Below are 11049 nucleotides of genomic sequence, written 5' to 3'. Positions count from 1 at the left end.
GATTGTCTGACACATACTTTCTCCATTTGGAATGAAGGTCTCACATGTATTTTCTCCATTTGGTATGAGGGTCTCACATATACTTTCTCCATTTGGTATGAGGGTCTCACACGTACTTTCTCCATTTGGTATGATGGTCTCACACGTACTTTTTCCATTTGGTATGAGGGTCTCACACGTACTTTCTCCATTTGATATGAGGGTCTCACAAGTACTTTCTCCATTTTGTATGAGGGTCTCACGTACTTTCTCCATTTGATATGAGGGTCTCACTTGTACTTTCTCCATTTGGTATGAGCATCTCACACATACTTTCTCCATTTGGTATGAGGGTCTTACATGTAATTTCTCCATTTGGTATGAGGATCTCACACGTATGTTCTCCATTTGGTATGAGGGTCTCACACGTACTTTCTCCATTGGGTATGAGGGTCTCACACGTACTTTCTCCATGTAGTATGAGGGTCTTACACGTACTTTCTCCATTTGGTATGAGGGTCTCATAATTACTTTCTCCATTTAGTATGAGGATCTCACACGTACTTTCTCCATTTGGTATGAGGATCTCACACGTACTTTTTCCATTTGGTATGAGGATCTTACATGTACTTTCTCCGTTTGGTATGAGGATCTTACACGTACTTTCTCCATTTGGTATGAGGATCGCACACGTACTTTCTCCATTTGGTATGAGGATCTCACACGTACTTTCTCCATTTGGTATGAGGGTCTTGCGCGTACTTTCTCCATTTAGTATGAGGGTCGCATTCGTACTTTTTCCATTTGGTATGAGGATCTCACACGCACTTTCTCCATTTGGTATGAGGGTCTCACAAGTACTTTCTCCAGTTGGTATGAGGGTCTCACATATACTTTCTCCATTTGGTATGAGGGTCTCACACGTACTTTCTCCATTTGGTATGAGGATCTTACACATATTTTCTCCATTTGGTATGAGGGTCTTACACGTACTTTCTCCATTTGATATGAGGGTCTCAAACGTACTTTCTCCATTTGGTATGAGGGTCTTACACATACTTTCTCCATTTGGTATGAGGGTCTCACACGTACTTTCTCCATTTGGTATGAGGGTCTCATAATTACTTTCTCAATTTAGTATGAAGGGCTCACACATACTTTCTCAATTTAGTATGAAGGGCTCACACATACTTTCTCCATTTGGTATGAGGGTCTCATAATTACTTTCTCCATTTAGTATGAAGGGCTCACACATACTTTCTCCATTTGGTATGAGGATCTCACACATACTTTTCCATTTAGTATGAGGGTCTTACACGTACTTTCTCCATTTGGTATGAGGGTCTCATAATTACTTTCTCCATTTAGTATGAGGATCTCACACGTACTTTCTCCATTTGGTATGAGGATCTCACACGTACTTTTTCCATTTGGTATGAGGATCTTACATGTACTTTCTCCGTTTGGTATGAGGGTCTCACACGTACTTTCTCCATTTAGTATGAGGGTCTTACACGTACTTTCTCCATTTGGTATGAGGGTCTCATAATTACTTTCTCCATTTAGTATGAGGATCTCACACGTACTTTCTCCATTTGGTATGAGGATCTCACACGTACTTTTTCCATTTGGTATGAGGATCTTACATGTACTTTCTCCGTTTGGTATGAGGATCTTATACGTACTTTCTCCATTTGGTATGAGGATCTCACACGTACTTTCTCCATTTGGTATGAGGATCTCACACGTACTTTCTCCATTTGGTATGAGGGTCTCGCGCGTACTTTCTCCATTTAGTATGAGGGTCGCGCGCGTACTTTTTCCATTTGGTATGAGGATCTCACACGCACTTTCTCCATTTGGTATGAGGGTCTCACAAGTACTTTCTCCAGTTGGTATGAGGGTCTCACATATACTTTCTCCATTTGGTATGAGGGTCTCACATATACTTTCTCCATTTGGTATGAGGGTCTCACACGTACTTTCTCCATTTGGTATGAGGGTCTTACACATATTTTCTCCATTTGGTATGAGGGTCTTACACGTACTTTCTCCATTTGATATGAGGGTCTCAAACGTACTTTCTCCATTTGGTATGAGGGTCTTACACATACTTTCTCCATTTGGTATGAGGGTCTCACACGTACTTTCTCCATTTGGTATGAGGGTCTCATAATTACTTTCTCAATTTAGTATGAAGGGCTCACACATACTTTCTCAATTTAGTATGAAGGGCTCACACATACTTTCTCCATTTGGTATGAGGGTCTCATAATTACTTTCTCCATTTAGTATGAAGGGCTCACACATACTTTCTCCATTTGGTATGAGGATCTCACACATACTTTTCCATTTGGTATGAGGGTCTTACACGTACTTTCTCCATTTGGTATGAGGGTCTTACACATACTTTCTTCATTTGATATGAGGGTCTCACACGTACTTTCTCCATTTGGTATGAGGGTCTCATAATTACTTTCTCCATTTAGTATCAAGGGCTCATACATACTTTCTCCATTTGGTATGAGGATCCTACACGTACTTTCTCCATTTGGTATGAGGATCTCACGTGTACTTTCTCCATTTCGTATGAGGGTCTCACATATACTTTCTCCATTTGGTATGAGGGTCTCACACGTACTTTCTCCATTTGGTATGATGGTCTTACACGTACTTTCTCTATTTGGTATGAGGGTCTTACACGTACTTTCTCCATTTGATATGAGGGTCTCACACGCACTTTCTCCATTTGGTATGAGGGTCTCTCACATACTTTCTTCATTTAGCATGAGGGTCTCACACATACTTTCTCCATTTAGTATGAGGGTCTCACACATACAGTCTCCAATTGGTATGAGGATCTCACACATACTTTCTTCAATTAGTATGAGGGTCTCTCACATACTTAATTTGATATGAGGGTCTCACACTTATGTTCTCCAATTGGTATGAGGGTTTCACCCATACTTTCTCCAGTTCGTATGATGATCTCACATGTACTTTCTCCATTTGGTATGAGGGTCTCACACGTACTTTCTCCATTTGGTATGAGGGTCTCACACATAGTTTCTTCTTTTAGTATGTGGGTCTCACACATACTTTCTCCATTTGGTATGAGGGTATCACACATAATTTCTCTGTTTGGTATGAGGGTCTCACACATACTTTCTCCATTTGGTATGAGGGTCTCACACATAGTTTCTCTATTTAGTATGAGGGTCTCACACATAGTTTCTCCATTTGGTATGATGGTCTCACACATACTTTCTCCATTTAGTATGAGGGTCTCACACATACAGTCTCCAATTGGTATGAGGATCTCACACATACTTTCTTCAATTAGTATGAGGGTCTCTCACATACTTAATTTGATATGAGGGTCTCACACTTATGTTCTCCAATTGGTATGAGGGTTTCACCCATACTTTCTCCAGTTCGTATGATGATCTCACATGTACTTTCTCCATTTGGTATGAGGGTCTCACACGTACTTTCTCCATTTAGTATGAGGGTCTCACACATGGTTTCTTCTTTTAGTATGTGGGTCTCACACATACTTTCTCCATTTGGTATGAGGGTATCACACATAATTTCTCTGTTTTGGTATGAGGGTCTCACACATACTTTCTCCATTTAGTATGAGGGTCTCACACATAGTTTCTCTATTTAGTATGATGGTCTCACACATACTTTCTCCATTTGGTATGAGGGTCTCACACATAGTTTCTCTATTTAGTATGAGGGTCTCACACATACTTTCTCCATTTGGTATGATGGTCTCACACATACTTTCTCCATTTAGTATGAGGGTCTCACACATACAGTCTCCAATTGGTATGAGGATTTCACACATACTTTCTTCAATTAGTATGAGGGTCTCTCACATACTTAATTTGATATGAGGGTCTCACACTTATGTTCTCCAATTGGTATGAGGGTTTCACACATACTTTCTCCAGTTGGTATGATGATCTCACACATACTTTCTCCATTTGGTATGAGGGTCTCACACGTACTTTCTCCATTTGGTATGAGGGTCTCACACATAGTTTCTCTATTTAGTATGAGGGTCTCACACATACTTTCTCCATTTGCTATAAGGGTCTCACACATATTTCCATTTTGACACCTTCCCAAAGGCACAGGTTTGTGAAGTGTCCCAGCTATTGTTGTCTCATGGACATTTTCTTCCATCTCTGCCATGGATGACTGTAACTGTCAGAATTGCCATAGATTTCCTGGTGTCCTCACAGTACCTTTCTTGCACAGATGCTTAGATTTAGTGGTTAGTCTACTATAGACATTCACAGTTGTTCCAAATTCTGTCTTTATCATTGACTTGACAATGCTTTAGCGGATATTAATAGTCTTTGAAATCTTGTTATGTTTTTATACCGATTTGTACTTTTCAATAACATTTGCTTTGATTGTTGTTTGATCTTAATGATGAAGCCCTTGTTTGGAACTGTACTAAATGTGTCACTTCTTATACTTTTTAAAATTAATTTAAACACTTTAATTGTGCACAAATGGACTCCAATCAGTTACGTGACCTCTGATGACAACTATTTCCACCAGGGTTTATTTTTGTTTAGTTTACCAATCTGGGTGAATACAATAAATTATTCTTTGTTATTATTTGAAATTAAGTGAAACCTTGCTTTATAATGTTACCATACATGTCATTTTGTGCCTATCAGAGATAAGTATTTCAAGTCAAACTATTACTAGATCAAGCTTAATGTCTGATCCAGTCAGACTTGAGATGTTGTATGAAGTCATAGTGAGAAGCTGAAAGGGTGATTAAACTATATGAGCCAGACTCTTAAACAGAGCTAACCAAAAGGAACTAAATGGTGCAAAAATATAAGACTAATTACTATGGGATTGATTTAAATCAGAACACAACTTGTACGTAAGTTGTGATTTAAAAAAGAGCACGAAACTTAAATGCAGTTCTGATCAGATTCATACACAAGCGAATCTCAGGATGCATTTACGATTTAAATCTAGGTGTAAGTAGTGCACTCTGCCTAAACGGTACTCGCCATAACAGACTTAATAGAGAGCAGTATACGCACAAGCACAATGTGCATGCAAAAAAATTCTATTATACAATAAATGAGCAACTCTAAACAGTTTAATCCTTAATAAAAATATGGTTGGTTTAAATTTTTGTTATTTTTTTTTTAGATATTTTTTTTACATTATATACATAAATCTACATATTCTTAATGCGTGCTGTACATACAATACCTTTTGTGATCTATGTTACTTGCATATGCATGCTCTCTACAAGCTAGTGGCATGAATATGTGCAATTTCCCAATCAAAGATTATGCTGTGTCAGTCATCACTATCAGTCGGCACTTACACCTGCCCTGTAACTGGTGATAATGATATGAGAGAAACAAACATACTTAAGAGAAACACAGTTCTTGAATCAGGCACATTTACGTCATTGGCGTAATATCCGTTTCTGAGCACGCACAGAGCTATATCATACAGCACACAAACGGAGTTGAGTCAGGCCTTGTATATGTAATTTGGCATCTGGAATTTTTTTCCTTGATGAATGTCCTATTCATTGGCCTGAAAAACACAACCTTAACTTTGGAACATTCCTTTGCAGGCACCCATTGTTGAAGGGTATCATAAGCAGCCAGTTTAATTGACATTCAGTCTGTCCTTTATCCTGAACAAAGATCCCTTATAGTTTCCATAAGAGCACAGAGCACTCACACTACATTCTTTAAAGTCTGATACTTTTCTAGTAGGCACACAAAGCGACATTTACGGAGAGCAAGACTTCACAGTGCAAGGCCTTCTTATGCACATACAACCTTTATGGTTAATGGATACATGTGTTCACAGACATATTGAAGATGGAAATGATCTATCTGATCATCTGATAAGCCCTATCACTGCAGTGTTGATAAATATGGGACAACAGCACTTATTGTGTCACCACTAATGGGTCTATAAGCAGCATAACATATACATTTTAATGCTTCTGTTCTGGTGCTGCCATCCTTGGATGGCATTACTAGACAAGGCTTCCATTGTGATGTTTAATAACTAACAACCCCCAAAGTAAAAGCATCTCTTGCCAATGGTTATTATTGTTAGTATATAGGGTGAAGCGAAAGCAAGCCCTATCACAGCTGACATTCCTGTTTTTATCCAGGCTTTTTTGCTTTGATGAATAGGCCCATTTTCCATTCTACAATTACTCTTTCGCCATCCACTTCTGGTGTTGGCATATTATATTCTGCCCCTTATGATTACTAAATTATTGGTAAAGGTGTGGAGTTTGTTGCCCAATATCCAGATACCCATTCTATATAAGTTGAAGACTAACAATTATTGTGACATTCTCGACAATTCTCCTGTTACTTTGGCAATTTAGCCTCTCTCTCCAACATAGACTATGATTTTGTATCCATGCTTCTTTAGCCCATGATTGTCACTGCAGAATCCATTCCTAGATGGATCTCAGACCACTGTTCAGTATTAATTGTACTACATTTTAGTGATCAAAAGCCTGAAACTGGTTTAGAGCTTAAATGGTCCCAGGACCTTATTAGAAATGCATCCACAATATTTCTTCTAGTTATTTGAAGCCTTCACCAGTGTCACAAGCTACTCGCATCCAGGCTGCCTGTGTGACAGCAAGGTCACCTAGGCAATGGCTGGGACACTCCTGTCAATTCGCCATGTCCCAGCACTAGGGCAGACTGCTGGAGCCCGTGTGCGGGGAACTAATTAAGCTATTAATTGCCTCCTGTGGCAACAAAATTAGGATCATCTCTGGTCTCCATCTGATTGGTCACCAGCACTATTTAAGGCGGGGAGGGCTTTGCTGACCTGCTCCAGGATTTTCCTGGGTATACACTGCTCATTTTTGGACTGACTTTTGTTGAGACTTCTGCCTGAATACTGGACTTTGCCTGTTTGCTTGTTGCCCTGACCTCTGCCTGAATATGGGACTTTGCCTCGGATCCATGACCTATTGGACCATTGCTGGAGTGGCTTCTTTCTCCCGGTAATCCTCCTACCTCCAATGCTTTTGTCTCTACACATAAGCTCCTACTACTTAAGAGTTAAAGACTTGGAGGCATCCGAGTACTTGTGAGCAATACTGCTCTATGGGAAAGGTGGCTGCGATAGCAAAGACCTCTACTGCCTGTTCTAGGAGTTCATGTTTGAGACGCTAGCCGTAACAAGCAGGGAACTTATTACTAGACAAAAAAATCCTGTTAAAGTTAATGCAAAATAGGAGGAATTTGTCCTGGCTACTACAGATAGGAAGGGAAAAAAGGCATATTTGCAAAAACCACTACATTCTAACCTCCAGAAGTGGAAGTGGCTCTGAAACGAAAATCTACATTTATAAACATCAGAAAGGTAAAAAAATATTCAATGATTTCATGAATACTCTGGTGAATGAGTTTTAGTCTCCTTGGATGGCAGTAAAGCATTTGATTTAATTTAATGGCCATGCCTTAAGACTCACCTGATCTCAGAACGCTTCCCACTAGGAAGAACCACTAGGCAGTTGTGCCCACTGTCCTCCATTTTGCGTGCATCTGCATAGTGTAACCGATGGCTCAAATCAGGTCAAGTCAGACATTCATGGCTTGTGGATAGTTAGGCAGCAGGAATTGCTAGGGTTATATACATTATGTTATTTTATTTTTGGGAGACCCCGCTCTTAACTCCAAGCTCTGGACATCCTAACATAAGCCAGCTACTGTAGATTAACTATGAACTGGGATAACTCTGTGATCTCCCTATAGATAACAATCTATTCCTGATGACAATCATGCTCTTAATAATTCAATGGGTATAAATGTTCATTTGCATGGGTATCAAGCTTACTCAATAGTCTCATCCAATTCTTAGTGAAATGATTCACTCATTATTTCACTTAAAAGATCAACATCTGATCCATGCTCTTCCTCTTAGTGCTTGGTCAGATTAATTTAACATAAATGCTGCTGTTATCTATAGTGCTATGTGTGGTACAGACATCCCAAGTATATTTACCCCGAAAAATAGAGGGTATAGTCTAAAAAATTGCTGATGTTCACCTTTGAACTGAAAACGCAAGACTTGGTGTATGGACTTGTTAAAGTTGTCTCAAAAGTTTCTACTTTCCCAGCAACAGACTTTAATATCCATGTTGATGGAAGAAGATATGGGGGCTGAGTCATTAAGGAAAGTAAGGCAAAAAAAGGAGTAAATAGTCTCGGAACAAACCATGCTGCAATGCATGGGGTGCAAATGAGTTTATTATTTTGCACATAAGTTAAATACTGGCTGTTTTTTAATTTAGCACACAAATACTTGATAGCTTTAATATTACACTGAAATTTAAAGTTGATCTAGGACATGCCCTACCCTAACTACATAGCTGTCCCCACAGATTAAATTTACCTCCCCCTCCAATGCAACATGGTTTGCCCAGGTGCAAAGTTACTCCCTTTTTGTGCTTCGGTCTGGTTAATGACTCAGACCCATGGACTTTTACATATGGAGTAATTCCCAGCTCTCTAGCTGGAACACCTTCTAGAGATGGTGGTCTAGAAAAGAGTGGGGCTTTGTGCAGTGGACTAACTCTATACAGAAGGCTATGTAACTAATTTTTATGCCGACTCTGCTTTGCTGTAAGATTTACAGTATATGTACTATCTGTTATCCTGTATGCCACACTGTAACTGCACAAATGCAACAAAAAATAAAAGTCAATCATCAAAATTGTTACCTGCACAAAAATAACTGGGTGTATATACAAGAGAACATTCGGCTAGATGTTCCTTATTGAAGCTACCCAGTTTTTAAGTTATATATCATGTCTATGTTTCCATGCCTCAAGTGACATACAGCTACAATGTTAGACTGCAGTAGGTAACAATATGACACATTATACTGAATAATATGTATAGTCATTTCATCCCCATTATTGTAGAAATCATATAACTGTCTGGGTAAATTCAATTTGAAGTAATATTAGGCTTATACTTCATGGCATATTATTTCCTCTGGCAGTCTATAAGATATTTCCTTCCTTGGGGATTAGCAAGCATTCCTGTTGATTCAGCTTTCAGATATCTATTCATGTAGATTTGTAGCCTGAGTTATTCATGTTAGAGCTAAATGGTTAATAATGTTTTGCACCAATGGTTGCGTCTCAAACAAACACTAGAGAAAGCTATCGAAAGTTTGAACTCAGTAAATAAAGGATAATATTCTACTATATGTTGTAACATATTTCATATGGATGGCACAACCTTGTTTGACTATAATACATGTTTGTTCCTATTTCATAAGTTCTTTCATCATACATAATAGCTGCTGTTATTGTGCAATTGCTCTAGATGAAAGTAATTATGGTAATACTATACTCTATACCTTTTTGCTATCTGAATTTGAACTTGTTCTGTTTTGGATTCATGGCCTGCTACAGAGCCCCTTTATATCGGGCAGGTGTAAATTTGTGTTTCTGTATTTCCAATATTATGTACATTTCTACAATACATGTCGTACAATTCATTTGAGGTTTTAGAAATATTGCTTATGTGTATATTTACGTTGTCTTAGCTATTTTTAATAAGGTTTTAACAAGTTTCATAAAAAGTTTTATATAATAAAATGCTTGTATGGTATAATTTCAATGATTTCCATTGCTTTTTATAATTTAAATTTTAACTTGTCTTATTACATTCCTACAATGGTGTTTTTTGGTTTTTTTTTACTATTTGACTGTTTATTATTCTTGTAACCAAAAACACAAGTTGACCCCATATACAAAAGCATTTTGTAGCATTCACTAATGTGCATGTAAAGGTTTCACAGTAGTTTTTAGGATGTGTGGCATATAGCTAAATTCAAGCATTTTCCTGTGTTGTCTTTCATTTTAGAATCTAAATAGTAGGGACAGTCTCCTTTAGTAAAGTCACTAAGTGACTTTGGGGCACATTTAACAATATACGCAAAAAATAAAAAATAGTTTGCAATCTTTATCGCATTGATAAGAATTGAACGTTTTCTCAAATTTATTAAAAACTAACACAGGAACAGCAGTTCCGATAAACTGCTGTTCAATGCGATCCTGGGTGGCTTCTTCGTTTCTCCTTTCAAATCCTGTGTGTATGTGCCGATTGATAACTCGGGCATGCACACAGGCATCCACACAGCATTGACCCGAAGGACCTGGGTCATGTGATCAGGGCCGCCGAGAGGGGGGGGGGAGCGGGTACTAATTACCCGGGCCCGGGCATGTCAGGGGGCCCGGGCCCTTGCGCTGCTGATTTTTTTTTTTTAAAAACGTTTTTTTTCATTCTCTATTTTTTCTTATTTTTTTTTTGGGGGGGGGGCTCGGTCGTTGGTGGGGGGAGCAGGCTGGGATAAAAAAACAAAAACATACTCACCTGATCGCAGCGCTGGCATCCCTCCTCTCTGCTGCTCTGTGCTCCATTCAGACAGTCTGAATGCCGGGCGTGACATCATCATGTCATGCCCAGCATTCAGTCAGTCTGGAGCAATGGAGCACAGAGCAGCAGAGAAGACCAAGAAAGGAGACAAGGTAAGTGAAAGGAGGAAAACGAGGAGGGGCACAGAGGGGTTAAAAAATGGGGGGGGGGCAGCATGACAGAGGGGTTAAAAATGAGGGGGGCACAAAGGAGTTAAAAAACAGGGGGGGGGGCAGCATGACAGAGGGGTTAAAAAATGAGGGGGGGCACAGAGGGGGTTAAGAAACGGGGAGGCAGCATGACAGAGGGGTTAAAAAATGAGGGGGGGCATAGAGGGGTTAAAAACGGGGGGGGGGGGAGCATGACAGAGGGGATAAAAAATGAGGGGGGGCACAGAGGGGTTAAAAAACGGGGAGGCAGCATGACAGAGGGGTTAAAAAACATGGGGGGCATAGAGTGGTTAAAAACAGGGGGGGCAGCATGGCACAGTGGGGTTAAAAAACGGGTCAGCATGGCACAGTGGGGTTAAAAAATGGTAGGCAGCATGGCACAGTGGGGTTAAAAAGGGGTGGAGGCATGGCACAGTGGGATTGAA

This window comes from Mixophyes fleayi, chromosome 1, assembly GCF_038048845.1.
Source record: "Mixophyes fleayi isolate aMixFle1 chromosome 1, aMixFle1.hap1, whole genome shotgun sequence".
Taxonomy (NCBI): Eukaryota; Metazoa; Chordata; class Amphibia; order Anura; family Limnodynastidae; genus Mixophyes; species Mixophyes fleayi.
Note: the sequence above shows the minus strand (reverse complement) of the source record.